Below are 16625 nucleotides of genomic sequence, written 5' to 3'. Positions count from 1 at the left end.
GCTCGAGGCGGGGAAGCAGCAGTTTCCGACTACCGTGGTCAGATCCGGTACTACCGTCCTACCAAATTCAAAAATACTCCAACCAAACACTAATCCAAATAGTCTAGAAGCATTCTCCATCCTACTCAAGCCTAGATCTGGACAAAAATCTAGAGATGCAACTGCTATTGCCCCTAGAACGCTAGATTGGAAATCTAGACAAAAGGAAACAGGGAACGGGGGCAATACCGGCATCCATGGCAATAGGACAAGGTGGGGATCGATTCCACCGAAGGAAACGGAGAGGAGCGCCCCGGAGAGGGAGATCCGCCGGAGCCCTCCCGTGGCGCCGGTTGCTGAAGAGAGAGACGAACAGGGCGAAGGGGGCGAGCGAATGGGTATGGGGGAGAAGAAACTCTCCCTGCCCCCGATATAACCCCCAGCCCGCGCCTCACAGCGGTAGTACCGCTCTGGAGGGCGGTAGTACCGCGCTGGAGGGCGGTAGTGCCGCTAAGAGCGGTAGTACCGCTCGCCACCAGCGGTAGTACCGCTTCAGCAACCACACGGCTTCTAGACCAACGGCTAACGCTCAAAAAGAAACGGAAAGCAAGGCCAAAAGAACGAGAGGACCGACACGGCAACACACGCACACACAACAGAACAGAAACAACTCAAACACAAACAACCACACGAAACAGAGCAAGCTCTGGCCTCTCTCAGGAGAGGGCGGTGGCCGGAGCCACCTATGTTTGAGTCAATTGGTATGGCACCACGAAGAATTATCCTTGGGCCCATGACCAAAACTTGTCTTTGAAGCACAAGTACCATCAAAAATGGCTATTGTGAAAGAGTTGATCGTTTTATGCATAATGGGGGGAGGGAAAGTTCATTGAGATTTTGCGCCTTCTTTTTTTGAAGGCAAGTGACTTCGCAAACTGCTCAATTTTGCCCTCTAGGGCCGGGAGCTAATGAATAAAAAAGGGTTGGATACGCCCCTCTACCATATCTAGAGAAATAGAATACTCCTTTTATACAGACTGCTAAGTGCGGAGACGGGAATCGAACCCGTGACCTCAAGGTTATGAGCCTCGTGAGCTACCAAACTGCTCTACTCCGCTCTGGAGTACCAGAAACTGGTGGACAAAAAAGGCTTGAATACAAGCCTCTAACATGTCTAGACAAATAGAATACTCCTTTTATACAGAATGGAGCGGGTAGCGGGAATCGAACCCGCATCGTTAGCTTGGAAGGCTAGGGGTTATAGTCGACGTTGGTTGATTATTTTTAACGTCTCTAATTCAAAACCGAACATGAAATTTTGATTTCATTCGGCTCCTTCATGGATATTCTCACCACTTAACATCTATGTCAGCTTTTCTATTTGAATGGAACCAAAGCTCTCCGCTTTCTAGATGATCCTTATAGAGTAGGAGATAGAAATTCTATCTAAATCCATCTAATCTACTTACTTCGTTCCCTAATTTCATTCAAGAGATCCTGAGGAAAAGAATTGGGTTTCCACCGAGCTGAAACAATATGCGGATGGTTCTAGTAAACCAAAACTATCGTTTTTTAGCTATTTGGCTTCCTTATTCCTTATTTTAAGAAGATTTAGTTACGATTGGAAATCAACTTTTTTGTATCTTCATCCATAGATCCTTTACTCATATTTTCAAAATTGGAATACTTAATCCAATGCAAAATTATGCTTCGCGACTCTGTACTCATAATCCAATTTTTATTTTGGATGCAATTTAAATTAGTCTTTGGATACAAATCGCCAGAATGTATATTCTTCCTCAATATGCTATTGAGAGGAAAAGGATTTAATCCTTTATAAGAACTAAAGTTTTCATCGGAATATAAAAATAAAAAACTTAAGGATGCCTCCCCCTATGTCCATGCCTACATCTAAGCTAGATACCAAGTTGAGTGGGATGGGGTGTGCAAGGGTTCAAGTCACATTGCTCGAATCAATGATATTTAGCTCATGCCTTAACTCGCGAAATCTTGCTTCATCCAAGGGCTTCGTGAAAATATCTGCAAGGTTATCATGAGTGTTGACATACTTGAGCTCGATCTCTCCTCGCCTAATGTGATCCTGGATGAAATGATACCGAATCTCAATGTGCTTCGTCTTGAAGTGTTGCACCGGGTTGAGAGAAATCTTGATGGCACTTTCGTTTTCACACCAAAGAGGCACTTTGTCACAAATGACACCGTATTCCTTTAAAGTTTGCCTCATCCATAGGAGTTGTGCACAATAACTACCGGCCGCCACATACTCCGCTTCGGTGGACGAGAGAGACACACAACTTTGCTCTTTGGAAGACCAACTTACCAAAGAGCAACCAAGAAATTGGCACCCTCCGGAAGTGGACTTCCTATCCACTTTGTCTCCCGCCCAATCGGAATCCGTAAATCCTTCAAGCTTGAAGTTTGCCCCTCTTGGGTACCATAAGCCAAAGTTTGGGGTATGAGCCAAATATCGAAAGATTCGCTTGACCGCCACATAGTGACTTTCCTTTGGTGCAGCTTCAAACCGTGCACACATCCCCACACTCAACATGATATCCAGTCTAGATGCACAAAGGTAAAGCAAGGAGCCAATCATGGAGCGATATACCTTTTGATCCACCGCTTTACCATTGGGATCAATGTCAAGTTGGCACTTAGTGGGCATTGGAGTAGAGGCCGGCTTGACATCACTTAACTTGAATCTCTTGAGCATGTCTTGAGTGTATTTGGCTTGGTTGATGAAGGTACCTTCTCTTCTTTGTTTGATATCAAAACCAAGGAAGAACTTCAACTCTCCCATCAAAGACATCTTGAACTTAGAGGTCATGAGAGCGGCAAATTCTTCATTGAAGGCTTTGTTAGGGGAACCAAAGATAATGTCATCAACATATAGTTGGCATACAAACAACTCCCCTTTGACCTTCTTAGTAAAAAGAGTGGGATCGATTAGCCCCACTTCAAATCCACGATCTTGTAGCAACTCGGTAAGGTGGTCATACCGAGCACGTGGGGCTTGTTTAAGGCCATAGAGCGCCTTATTGAGTTGATACACATGATCCGGGAAGAAAGGATCCTCGAACCCGGGGGGTTGCTTGACATAGACCAACTCATTAATAGGACCATTAAGAAAAGCACTTTTAACATCCATTTGTTGCAACTTAAAGTTGTGATGGGAAGCATAAGCAATCAACAAATGAATGGATTCAAGGCGAGCAACGGGAGCAAAGGTTTCACCGTAGTCGATACCCTCGACTTGGGAGTAGCCTTGTGCTACCAATCTTGCCTTGTTGCGAATGATGTTCCCATGAGCATCTTGCTTGTTCTTGAAGATCCACTTGGTTCCAATGATGTTATGGTTCCCGGAAGGCCTTGGCACCAATATCCACACCTTGTTGTACTCGAAGTTGTTGAGTTCTTCATGCATGGCATTGAGCCAATCCGAGTCTTCGAGCGCCTCATAGACCTTATGGGGTTCAACACAAGAGACAAACGCGTGATGTTCACAATAGTTTGCTAATTGTCTACGAGTGCTTGCCCCCTTTCTTAGGCTTCCAACCACATTCTCCATGAGATGACCTTTGGTGGTGAGTTTGGAAGCAATCTTCGCGGCACGACGCTCCAATTCCTCCTCGGATGTCGAAGGTGGAGGGTTCACTTGATCATCTTGAGCGTCGTCATGAGCTTGTTCTTGATCTTGAGCTTGCTCATGATCTTGAACTTGCTCGAGGGGAAGAACTTGACCTTGGGCATCATGTGGAGGTTCATAACCATCTTGTGATTGATCTTGCCCTTGGTCTTGTTCCCTAGGTTGAGGGCCTTCACTTTGTTCTTCGGAAGCGTGTGGGTCTTGAGTAGGTGAAGGCTCCACCGAGGTGGAGCATTGTCCTTCTCCTTCGGCCACAAGGGGTTCCTCAATGGGTAGGATATGACCAATACCCATCCTTCTTATGGCTTGGGGAGGAATTTCATCACCTACATCACAAGTACCACTTTGCTCCACTTGGGAGCCGTTATTTTCATCAAACTCTACATTACACGTCTCCTCAGTGAGTCCGTTGGACTTGTTGAGAACACGGTAAGCATGAGAGTTTGTAGCATAACCAACAAATATGCCCTCATGAGCTCTAGCCTCGAATTTAGAAAAACGAACACCTTTCTTGAGAATGAAACACTTACACCCGAACACCCGGAAGTACTTAAGATTGGGCTTGTTCCCGGTGAGTATCTCATACGGAGTCTTGTTCAAGCCTTTGCGAAGATAGAGCCGATTGGATGCATGACAAGCTGTGTTGATGGCTTCGGCCCAAAAGTTGTATGGAGACTTGAACTCCGACATCATGGTCCTTGCCGCATCTATCGACGTCCGGTTCTTCCTCTCCGCAACACCATTTTGTTGAGGGGTATATGGTGCAGAATATTGATGCTTGATCCCTTCATCACTAAGAAACTCATCCAAGATGTAGTTCTTGAACTCGATGCCGTTGTCACTTCTTATTGTCAGAATCTTTGCATCATGTTGACGTTGAGCTTCATTTGCAAAGTCGATGACGGTTTGTTGAGTCTCACTCTTCCTCTTGAAGAAGTATACCCAAGTGTATCTTGAATAATAATCCACAATCACCAAGCAATAATTTCTACCCCCAAGACTGTCAAAGGATGGAGGCCCGAAGAGGTCCATGTGTAGGAGCTCCAAGGGTCTCTTCGAGTAGATGATAGTCGTGGGAGGGTGAGCCGTCTCATGAAGCTTTCCTTCGATGCAAGCACTGCAAACACGATCTTTGGCAAAACTAACATTTGTTAGTCCATGAACATGGTCCCCCTTGAGAAGACTTTGCAAAGATCTCATATTGACGTGGGCTAAACGGCGATGCCAAAGCCATCCCACATCAACTTTAGCCATTAGGCATGTTGCGGTCTTAGTGGGTTGCTCCGAAAAGTTAATCACATAGAGACCGTTCTCGACATGCCCAACAAAGGCTACTTTAAGAGTCTTGCTCCACAAGAGGGCCACAGTATCAATATCAAAGAAGGTGGCAAAGCCCATGTGTGCGAGTTGACGAACGGAAAGTAAATTGAACGCAAGGGACTCAACAAGCATGACTTTCTCGATTGTTAGATCATGAGAAATGACAACCTTGCCAAGACCCAATACCTTAGAATGTGAGGCATCACCCCATTCAACATTGGTGGGCATAGATGGGATCTTGTGCACGTCCACCACCAAGTCCTTGCTCCCGGTCATATGATTTGTTGCTCCACTATCGAGCAACCATGATCCCCCACCGGAAGCAAACACCTACAAGAGATCAATGCTTGGTTTTAGGTACCCATTGAGTAATGGGTCCTTTGATGTTAGTAACAAGGGTCTTAGGAACCCAAATGGACCATTCAATGTACTCATAAGGAGAACCAACAAATTTAGCATAAACATGCCCATCACTAGCACGGCACAACACATAAGATGGGTTAAAGTCGCTGGCTTTGTTGGGAGAGATGGCTTTGCGCTCTTGGGCATCACCATTCTTCCCATTGTTCTTCTTCTCCTTAGGAGCACCTTCTCCCTCCTTCACAAAGGTTTGCGTGAGCGGAGGAGGTCGATCGGTCTTGCTCTCCTTCTCCTTGTTCTTCTTCTTGTTCTTGGACTTGGATGAGAACCCAACTCCCTCCTTGCCCACAACTTCCTTTTGATTGCTCAAAAGGTCATTGAGGTTCTTCTCGCCTTGTATGCATGACACAAGACCTTTCTCGTGTTGTTCCTTCAACTTGGCATTCTCCTCCACAAGATGCACATGCTCACAACAAGGGTTAGTAGCATTTGCATTATCAATTAAGACCATGTGAGGAAATGTGGCCTTTTCCTTGGTTAGCTTAACTTGGAGTTGAGCATGAGACTCCTTGAGGGTAGCATGAGCACCTTTCAAGACCTTGTGGGCCTTGTCAAGTACATCAAACTCCTCCGTGAGTCTAACATGATCAACCCCAAGTTTAGCCTTCTCGGAAGCTAGAACACGAGACACAACAAGAGCATGATCAAGATCTTTCTTTAGTTTAGCATGACCATCGTTGTGTGACTCCTCAAGAGCCAAATGATGCTCACGCTCTTCCTCAAGAGCATTAGAGAGATCTGATATCTCATCGGCATAGTCACGACTATGACTTTCCATCTTAGAGATGGTTTCTTCATGAGCCTCGATCATGTCATTGGCTTCACCAAGTTGTTCCAAGAGAGCAACAAAGTGCTTCTTGGATTTTCCCTTGAGCTTACCATGAAGGACTCAAATTCATTGATCTCCTCATTAGACCCCTTACCATTATCAAAATCATCCGTTGAAGGAGGGTTAGGAATAATGGTGGTTTTGATGTTGGGGGTTACCTTGTTGGTGGCCTTAGCCATGAGGCACTTGGCGGTGATGTTCTCGTTAGGTGCATCGAAGAGAGACACCTGGGGAGTTGTGAAAATGGCAACGGATGCCATGGCCATTGTTTCACCATCTTCATCATCATCGTCATCCTCACGGTATTCTTCTTGAACCACCAACCCGCGAGACGGAGTCTTCTTGGTGAAGTTGTTCTTGTTGGGGAAGGACTTGGCTTTGTCTTTTCGGATGAACTTGACACCATTGTCTTCCCGCTTCTCGTAGGGACAATCCGCAACGAAATGGCTAACATTGCCACAGTTGAAACAGGTTCTAACTCGTTGCTTCCCTTTGAGGCCACTTGAGTTGTTCTTGTTGAAGTTGGGTCTTGTATTCTTCTTACTCCAAAACTGTCTTGAGGCAAGAGCCATGTGCTCATGATAATCATACTTCGTGTCCTCGGGGTTGCTCTCCTCATCTTCCTCTTCTTCTTCTTCTTCCACACTAACCTTGGCCTTCAAGGCAAGATTGGGCTTCTTTGCCCTTTGGGAACGGAGCACCGCATTGTCGGCGGTCTTGTCCAAGATGCTCATTGCAACAAACTCATCCAACACTTCACTAGAGGTCATGGAGTGGAAGTCCGGTCTTTGGCGAATGACGGAGGACATGGCCTTGTTGTAGGGCATCATGGCCTTGAGGAACTTGCGCTTGATCCAGTTGTCATCCGTGTCCTTGCTCCCATGATCTCGGAGTGTGACCGCGAGTTTGGTCACTCTTCGAAAGAGCTCACGAGGTTCTTCATCCTCTTTCATTGCAAACTCATCGGCTTCATCTTGCACCACTTCATAGTTGGAGCGTTGAATGCTAGTACTTCCTCGATAGAGACGCTCGACACATTTCCATGCTTCTTTAGCCATGGCATGAGGTCGAAGATGAGGGAGATCTTCAGGAAGGATTGCATCTTGGATGATGAAGAGAGCACTTTCATTGAATTGATTGTCCACTTCTTCTCGAGGGGTGAAGTTGCTTGGATCATGAGGATAGAAACCTTCTTCAATAATTCTCCAAAGGTTAGTGTTCACATGTTTTAAGTGACGCTTAAAGCGATAGAGCCAAGCATCAAAATCTTCATTTTTCACATATTTAGGAGGAGGACCGGCATGATTCAAATGAGTAGAGGGGATCGGTCCCCTATACACAGGGGGTTCCACATTGGCAAAAATGCCGGTGCCATTTCTACCACTAGTAGACAGACTCTTTTCACTGTTAGCTTCCCCCTTGTCGGAGGTAGCATCCGTCACCTTGTTAGTGGGATCACCCACTTTCATCGGCGAGGTAGATAGTTTAAGTCCGTCTAAGAAATCAGAAAACATGCTTTTGACCTCGGCCGTCATGGAGGTTTTCAATGTGTCTAAAGCCACATTGAATTCCTCACGAGAGACCGAGGCTCCCCCTTCGACCGTGGACGAGATGGGATTCACACCGGAGTGCTCCTCCGCACCGTCGTGGGTGTCAACCATACTCTTCGGACGGCAAAGTCCTTAATAAAGAGACGAGGCTCTGATACCAATTGAAAGGATCGATATGGTTGACTAGAGGGGGGTGAATAGGCAACTAACAATTTTTAGACTTTTCTTTAACAAATTAAAACTTGCAATGAAATAGGTTGTCTAGATGTGCAACTACGTGGACAACCTATATGATGTAGAGACAATAAGCACACAAGCAAGCAATGGATATAACTCAAGTAAGCTTGCAAAAGTAAAGGGACAAGATAACCAAGAGTGGAGCCGGTGGAGACGAGGATGTGTTACCGAAGTTCCTTCCTTTTAAGGGGAAGTACGTCTCCGTTAGAGCGGTGTGGAGGCACAATGCTCCCCAAGAAGCCACTAGGACCACCGTAATCTCCTCACACCCTCACACAATGCGAGATGTCGTGATTCCACTATTGGAGCCCTTGAAGGCGGCAACCGGACCTTTACAAACAAGATTGGGGCTATCTCCACAACACTTGGAGGCTCCCAACAACACCATGAAGCTTCACCACAATGGAGTATGGCTTCGAGGTGACCTCAACCGTCTAGGGTGCTCAACACCCAAGAGTAACAAGATCCGCTAGGGATAAGTGGGGGGAATCAAATTTCTCTTGGTGAAAGTGTAGATCTGGGCCTTCTCAACCAATCCCGAGCAAATCAACAAGTTTGATTGGCTAGGGAGAGAGATCGGGCGAAAATGGAGCTTGGAGCAACAATGGAGCTTTGGGGGAAAGAGGTAGGTCAACTTTGGGGAAGAAGACCCCCTTTTATAGTGGGAGGAGCAAACCAACCGTTATCCCACTCACCAGCCCCGCACAGAGCGGTACTACCGCTGGGGAAGGGCGGTACTACCGCTCCAGGCGGTACTACCGCTCGAGCCAGCGGTACTGCCGTGCTGCCCGGGGCCCTGACCCCAGGGCGGTACTACCGCTAGGGAAGAACGGTACTACCGCTCTGGGCGGTACTACCGCTCTGGGCGGTACTACCGCTCGACCCAGCGGTACTGCTGCGCTGCCCGGGGCCCTGACCCTAGGGCGGTACTACCGCTAGGGAAGGGCGGTACTACCGCTTAGAGCGGTACTACCGCTCCTACTACCTCCCTTAGTGCCGCAAAACCCGACACGAAAAATTCGTTCGAGAATCGAGGCGGAAGTAGCCCAGACGCACAGCGGTACTACGGCCGAAAAACCCAAGCGGTACTACCGCTCTGAGAGCGGTACTACCGCTGGGGAGTTTCGACGGTACTACCGCTGTGGTCGCGGTACTACCGCTAGGGCAGAGCAAAGCATAGCAAGGGGAAAACGGCAGCTCCAGAGATGCGGAAGGAAAGACGACGGGTGTGATAAGGATGTGTACGTGTGATTCCACCCAAGTCTTACCAAAACGGATCCCCTCTTGATAGTACGGTGACTCCTACGAAACTAGGCCACCAACAACGAAACGAAGGAGCTACACCGTCTTGAATTACAATACCGAGGGGAGGAAATCGTCTCGTGCCAATGGATGAATCTCTGAAAGAACTAAACGCACACGATTAGTCCGCACAAGCATTGTCATCAATCACAAAAATATATTGGGGATAAATATGCCCTTACACTCAGGCCATATGTAGACGTTGAAGTCATTCCCAGCGTCATTCTCATAGTAGTACAGAAAAACTCCACAAACCAGGTTCTAAAAAAAGCATAAAATGAATTGATGGATGAGGTGGTTTCCTTTTGCCTTTTCAGCCAACCCCATTGATCTAAAAAATGGATTGGGGGGTCCTAACATAAAAAAAATCATGGTTTTATTACTATTAAAACCATGCTTTTGTTTTGGTAGGATATGTCCACTAAACCAAAATAATAATCAGGTTGTACATAGGAGATGGCCTTACGGCTACCATGTTTTAATAAAATAAACTAACAAAATCGAGAAATGTATGCTCAAAAAGCTTTAGCGTGGGCAACCATAGACTTCTTTTTCGAGAGTACAACCATAGACTTCTTTAAAGACAACAAACATAGGGTTTTTAGGTACAAGATATACAAACGACCCCCCACTGATCAAATAGACTAGGGTCCTACCACAATCACATTTCCCTACAGAAGCACACACCATCCCCCATGGATCAATTAGACTAGGGTCCTACCGCAATGACATTTCCCTACAGAAAAAAGCACATGCAAAAACAGGAGGGATCTGCTCCAACAAAAACAACTGAAAACATATGACTTACTTTCTGACTGCACATGAAAAAACAAAAAAAATATTTCTTAGATTTAAGTACCGCTAACTAGACAAATAGCTCTAATTATATTCTAGAAATAACTTTTTATGAGATAACAAAGACATGATAAACACTCATGTTTCTGTTTAAATTCTCTAAAAATTTGAGTTTTTGATTTTACGTACAACTTGACCTTCAAAAAAATAAATACTCCCCTAAAAATTCATTTGTTTTCATGTATATAAAATTCACAAATAAGACGCATGTTTCTCTCTGCTTATTTCTGAAATCACTCTGTGAGTGTTGGACACACGAAAACACAAAAACAAACAAAAAAACACAACAGATCAAAAGGTTGACACATCATGAATCACATTGTAAAAATCAGGCCAAAAAGAACTCACAAATCTCAGGCACGAGGAACTGCAGTGATGACCTTATTCCCCTACTTCGATTGCCGCCCACCTCTTTGCTGCAATTTCTCACTGCTTATCCCTGAGATATATCCTAGATTCATGGAAAAACAAGATAAGATGAGAGAGATAGGGGGTGGGAGAAGGCATGAGGAATGGAGAAACTGAACAACCAGAGAGATAATGCGATCGCTCCACTCCCTTCTCTCTCTGAAAAGCGGCCCATGTAACTCCTGATTCATCAGCATGTCGTGTTCTGATAAAAAAAAGAGGACGAAAATTAACTCCAGATTACGTGTCAGGAACTTAAAAATGAACTGACAAAAAAAAACTTGACTGACAAAGTGTTTGCTTGAATATTTTGGATAGAACTGATAATGAGATTCATCAGCTTTTGGCTGTTTAAAGAGTCACATTAAAATGAACTGACAAAGTTCTAAAATACCTATAAAAAAACTGTACATTTGCTAGCATATTGTTTATGATATTACAAAAACAATAGTACCCTAGTAAACCCCCATGGTTGAACAGCAACTATAGCCAACCCCCAATAATCTGTAATGACTAGCCATGATGCAAGTGCTGTGTAACAAAAAACAAATCCAATCTGCTACTGGACTCTGAGATAAATTCCACAACTCCACCCACCCCAAGATAAAACACATAGAAGGGGGTTCCAGACATTTTTGCTAACAAAACCTAGTGGCATCCGCTCACTACCGCACAAAAATTAACCTAAGTGAAGATAATGACTTAATTATTAAGACTGAACTAGGACTATCTTAACACTAATGCTGACAAAAAGGTTATGATTGTGTTATTTGTTATGATTTTCAACTGTGACTAAAGGGACTGACTAAATCTAGACAATCTTAGATGGCGATAGCAGATCTACTATGGCTAGAAATAGGTAAAACTTAATTCTGACTAAAGCAGACCATAATGGATGATAATCAAGATTGACTAGAACTAAGAATGACTAATAAGCATAAAAGATAAATAAATTTTATGCCTAAACAAACTGAATAAATCAAAGAGGGAATCTGAAATAAAAACAGAAGAGAAGAAACTGAAGATATGACCTATCCCATCAGAAAATGCTGAAGTAAAAAAAAATGCTGGAATAACAAGAAGTGTGCTGTTGAGTTACCACTTGAGTCTTAGACTCATCCCATACATAGACACTGAACTTGTCGCCTATTGTCATTGTGGCAGTGGTTCAAACAAACCTAAAACACCATATTCTGCAGCAAAGGAAAAAATGAATTGACAAAAAGAAAAGAAGTAATCTATATCTATATCTATATCTATACCTATACCTACTAATAAAGCAAGGTGCGTTTCTCCTATTTTTTCATCCGTTCACCACTAAAAGATTTTTTGTTTTTATCCGAGGTGGTACTAAACTTTCGTACTCCGTCAATTAGCAAAGGAAAAACGATTTGTGGAGAATTTTGTACGTGGGCCGCGCGCCCTATGGCCCAGTAAAGTCAGCCATTATTTCCTGCCCACGCAGCAATAAAAGAATCCTATTTTTCGCTCAATGCGCCATATAGTTTCACCTACGCACAAGGCGACTAAGACACGGCGGCCCATTTTTGTTTGTGTTCTGTTTCAAATTTCCTTTTTCTGTTTCTTTCTCTTTTCATTTCCTGTTTCTTTTTATTTTGCCCATTGCAAATATATTTTTTTTTAAATCTGAAATTCCACAATTTTTAAAAAATGTTTGCAGTTTCAATTTTTATCCACAATTTCATAAAAAGTTACGAATTACAAAAATGTGTTCCTATTCTAAAAAATGTTTCAATTTTTTGTCGTGCCAAAATATGTTCAAATTTTAAAAATATACTCTTTTTTAACAAAATTTTCGTATTTTTCATTTTGCACTTCTCCGATTTTTTCATCCGTTCACCGCTAATTTTTTTTTTATCCGAGGTGGTACTAAACTTTCGTACTCCGTCAATTAGCAAAGGAAAAACGATTTGTGGAGAATTTTGTACGTGGGCCGCGCGCCCTATGGCCCAGTAAAGTCAGCCCTTTTTTCCTGCCCACGCAGCAATAAAAGAATCCTATTTTTCGCTCAATGCGGCATATAGTTTCAGCTACGCACATGGCGACCAAGACACCGCGGCCCATTCTTGTTTGTGTTCTGTTTCAAAAATTTTTTTTCTGTTTCTTTCTCTTTTCATTTCCAGTTTCTTTTTATTTTGCCCATTGCAAATATATTTTTAAAAAAATTCAGATTCCACAATTTTCACAAAATGTTTGCAGTTTCAGTTTTTATTCACAATTTCGTAAAAAGTTACGAATTAAAAAATGAGTTCCTATTCTAAAAAATGTTTCAACTTTTTTGTCGTGCCAAAATATGTTCAAATTTTAAAAATATTCCCATTTTTAACAAAATTTTCGTATTTTTCATTTTGCGTTTCTCCGATTTTTTCATCCGTTCACCGCTAAAAGATTTTTTGTTTTTATCCGACCAGGTACGAAACTTTCGTGCTCCGTTTAGCAAAGGAAAAACGATTTGTGGAGAATTTCGTACGTGGGCCGCGCGCCCTATGGCCCAGTAAAGTCAGCCATTTTTTCCTGCCCATGCAGCAATAAAAGAATCCTATTTTTCGCTCAATGCGGCATATAGTTTCAGCTACGCACAGGACGACCAAGACACGGCAGCCCATTTTTGTTTGTGTTCTGTTTCAAATTTCCTTTTTCTATTTCTTTATCTTTTCATTTCCTGTTTCTTTTTATTTTGCCCATTGCAAATATATTTATATAAATTTCTGAAATTCCACAATTTTCAAAAAAGTTTGCAGTTTCAATTTTTATTCACAATTTCGTAAAAAGTTACGAATTACAAAAATGTGTTCCTATTTTAAAAAATGTTTCGATTTTTTTGTCGTGCCAAAATATGTTTAAATTTTAAAAATATTCCCATTTTTAATAAAATATTTGTATTTTTCACAAGAAATCAAGATTTAAACAAATGCATTTAAAAAATGTTCCAAATTCGAAAAATATTCTTGTTTTAGATATAGGTTTAAAAATTGAGAAGAATGTTTGAATTAAAGAAACACATTTTCTAAAATTCTTCTGCATGTTTAGCATATGTTCCCATTTAAAAAAATTGTTCACAATGTAAAAATATTCATATTTTTATAAGAATGTTCAGGTATTTAAAATGTATGCGAATTTCAGGAAATGTTCTGTTCAAAATTTTTGTTCTTGCTTTGTCCAAAAATGTATGTAATTTTCAAAAAACTGCTCAAAATTTGGAAAATTGTTCACGTTGCCAAGTTTATTTGTAGTTCATGTTATGAATTCCAAAATTCCGTTCCTATTTAAAAAATGTTTGTACTTTTAAATTTTTATCATTCTGATTTTTTTTCAGAATTTTAAAAATTATTCCCATTTTTTGAAAAATGTTTGGGCTTTCCAAATTTGTGCAAGATTTAAAAATGTTACAAATATGAAAATATTCTTGTTTTAGTTATATGTTCAAAAATTGAAAATAAATTTGCATTAAAAGACACATTTTCTAAATTTCTTCCATATGTTCAAAACATGTTCCTATCTCCAAAAATTGTTCACAACTTAAAAAAAATCATGTTTTTATAAAACGTTCATGCTTTTAAGAAATGTTTGTGAAAAAAGTTAAAAAAAAAGTTCCGAATCTGATGTTGCATTAGATTCTTTAATATAACGCTAACCATTGGATAGCAGAACGCATTTGTTTGAGTGGCTAGTAACATGTGGTCGGGTCTTTGAGGCCGTGAGTTCGATCACTCTCATATTGGGCCTGCGGCACATCAAACTAAGTCAGCTTGTTTAGATTAAGGGACACCACAAATATTTGACAGTGGTAGCTTCCAGTCATCAATAAAAGAGAATATACCGGTTAATTATAATTGAAACAAATTATGGGCACGTACCAATAAAGAAGAATATATTGGTTTGGCTCCAATTAAAGGGTGCCATGTTGAACTAGTGAATACGGACATGTGGGGTCTTGATCAATTCTTATATTAAGCTAGAGGCATGTAATTTTATCCTCCCGTTGCAACGCACGGGCATGTAAACACAATATATATAAAAGAATATATATTTCAGATATATATAAAAGAATATATATTATCCAGATGCATATAAACACAATATACTGCAGCAGAGGAATAACAAAATGTATATAATTCAGATCATCCCAGAAAACTTAGTTTCTGTCACAAAATGATATCACCCCTCGCTATGCATCTATCTAGAAACTAGTGCTTTTCACTGAAGTTATTAAGATGATTGCTGCCACACAGACTACAATAAAAACTTTGTTTTTGTTACAAAAAAAATACATGTAAATAATAAACACTACATAGGACATATTTAGAAAGGACATAAGCCTGTTGGGTCCCCATTTGGATGAGCAAAAAGCACCAGGCATGCAGAATACAACTGCACAGGAGCATCAGTTTTGTACCATTTCCCATTCTAGTAGAAAATTGTACTGGACTCTAAAAAACAAACAACTACTAAACCCAGAGATATTTCCCCTAAAAATTATCTAAAAAAACCCAGATTAGTTTTGCTACAATCTGTTATCTAAAACAAATGTCTAGAATAAGAATGTTAGTATACATGAAGGTAATGTTGCCTGTACCTAAAAATTCACTTGTAAGCGAAAGATGGAGCCCCTATTTGAAAAGGGGGATAAATCTACTGAGGAAACAACTCGAAAAAACAGAGAGCATTCCCACTGATCCGAGGTATTAGGGACCAAATGTACTGAAAAAAGGTAATTCATCGGGCTCGCAATAAAAAAAGGTACTGGAACCTGCTCAGTGCTCACTGCCAAAACGCAAAAAAAGAAACCCTAGAACCCTAAAGAAACCTAGAAACTACACCTGCTTCTAGAACAAAAACATAAAAATGGTTCAGACATTCTGCACAAAACACTAAAAACATTTCATCTGGTCTCCGTTTGATCTAAAAGAATTACAGTAGATATTCCTACAACTAGCACACAGAAAAAAATCTGCACACAACTATCTTGTTCCGCTCCAAATCTCGAGTTCTTGATGTTTCCTACCTCAAAACAACAAAACCTAGATGCCAAGAATATATAAGGTGGGATCCTAATAGAACTTTGCCAAGAATAAGACATAGAAAAATGTCCCACTCATGTTGGGAAATGCTAACATCCTTATACAACCTTACAAGAACTACATCAAACAACCCATGCTTTTTTAGCAGAACAAATCAGAGCATAAAACACTTGCGTGCTTGAAAAAAAAATGTTATATAACTAGTAACTGGAATATCATACATACAAACTAGTAACTACACAGTGTAGCATTTTGTAGTCATACTTTGCATATGGCAACATAGATAGTTCAGGCGACAACATATTTAGTACGTATCATTTAGCCATAAAAAGCATCCAGAAACTACATTGTTCACACACACATAGATAGCATTGAAAAAAAAAGATATCACATATAGCCATTGACACTGACGTATGTAGCAGATAAGCAGTTACACTGACTGACATAGCTAGCAAAAATGAAATTTAGTCTGAAACAGATGCTAACACTGACGAAACTATCCAAACTTGTAACTAGTAATTGATATTCAGACATACAAAGTAACTGACAAAAAGAAACCCACTGAAAAAGAAACCCACTGCTGCACTGCCGAACCAAGCAACCCAAAATTACCAACCCCATGAATCTCTGTTTGATTTGGACAGAAAAACACTAGATCAAAATCAACTTATTTCTGAAAAAAGGAATGGAATCCTACCATCTACCTGAACATCTAGACACGAAATCTACCCCCTCCCCACCCACAACTACCATCTTGAAAATCCCCCTCGCATTTGTACTCAGAGAACTCTCGTTTAGGCAAACCCTAGATGGATGACAGTACACACAAACACCGCGCAGAGCAAAGAATCAAACAAGAATGCCTCTCCATCTTCGGTCACAAGAATCGCCGCCGCCTGGAGGAAAAAGGCGAGCGGGGTGACGAAATGCGAGTGGACGAGGGATGAAACAGTTCCTGGACGATACACTTGGGCTGTGAAAACGCTGGATGTGGACAAACAAAAAATAGAAAAGACAAT

General features: G+C 41.6%; 1 non-coding gene across 1 annotated transcript; it reads right to left on the bottom strand.

The window, feature by feature from the left end:
* Positions 1-1023: 1023 nt before the first annotated feature.
* On the bottom strand, positions 1024-1097 carry TRNAM-CAU. The gene has a single exon. It is a non-coding gene; the product is annotated as a tRNA-Met (tRNA).
* Positions 1098-16625: the final 15528 nt, after the last annotated feature.

Source organism: Triticum dicoccoides, chromosome 5B (genome assembly GCF_002162155.2).
Source record: "Triticum dicoccoides isolate Atlit2015 ecotype Zavitan chromosome 5B, WEW_v2.0, whole genome shotgun sequence".
Taxonomy (NCBI): Eukaryota; Viridiplantae; Streptophyta; class Magnoliopsida; order Poales; family Poaceae; genus Triticum; species Triticum dicoccoides.
Note: the sequence above shows the minus strand (reverse complement) of the source record. Positions and strands in the feature narration are given on the sequence as shown.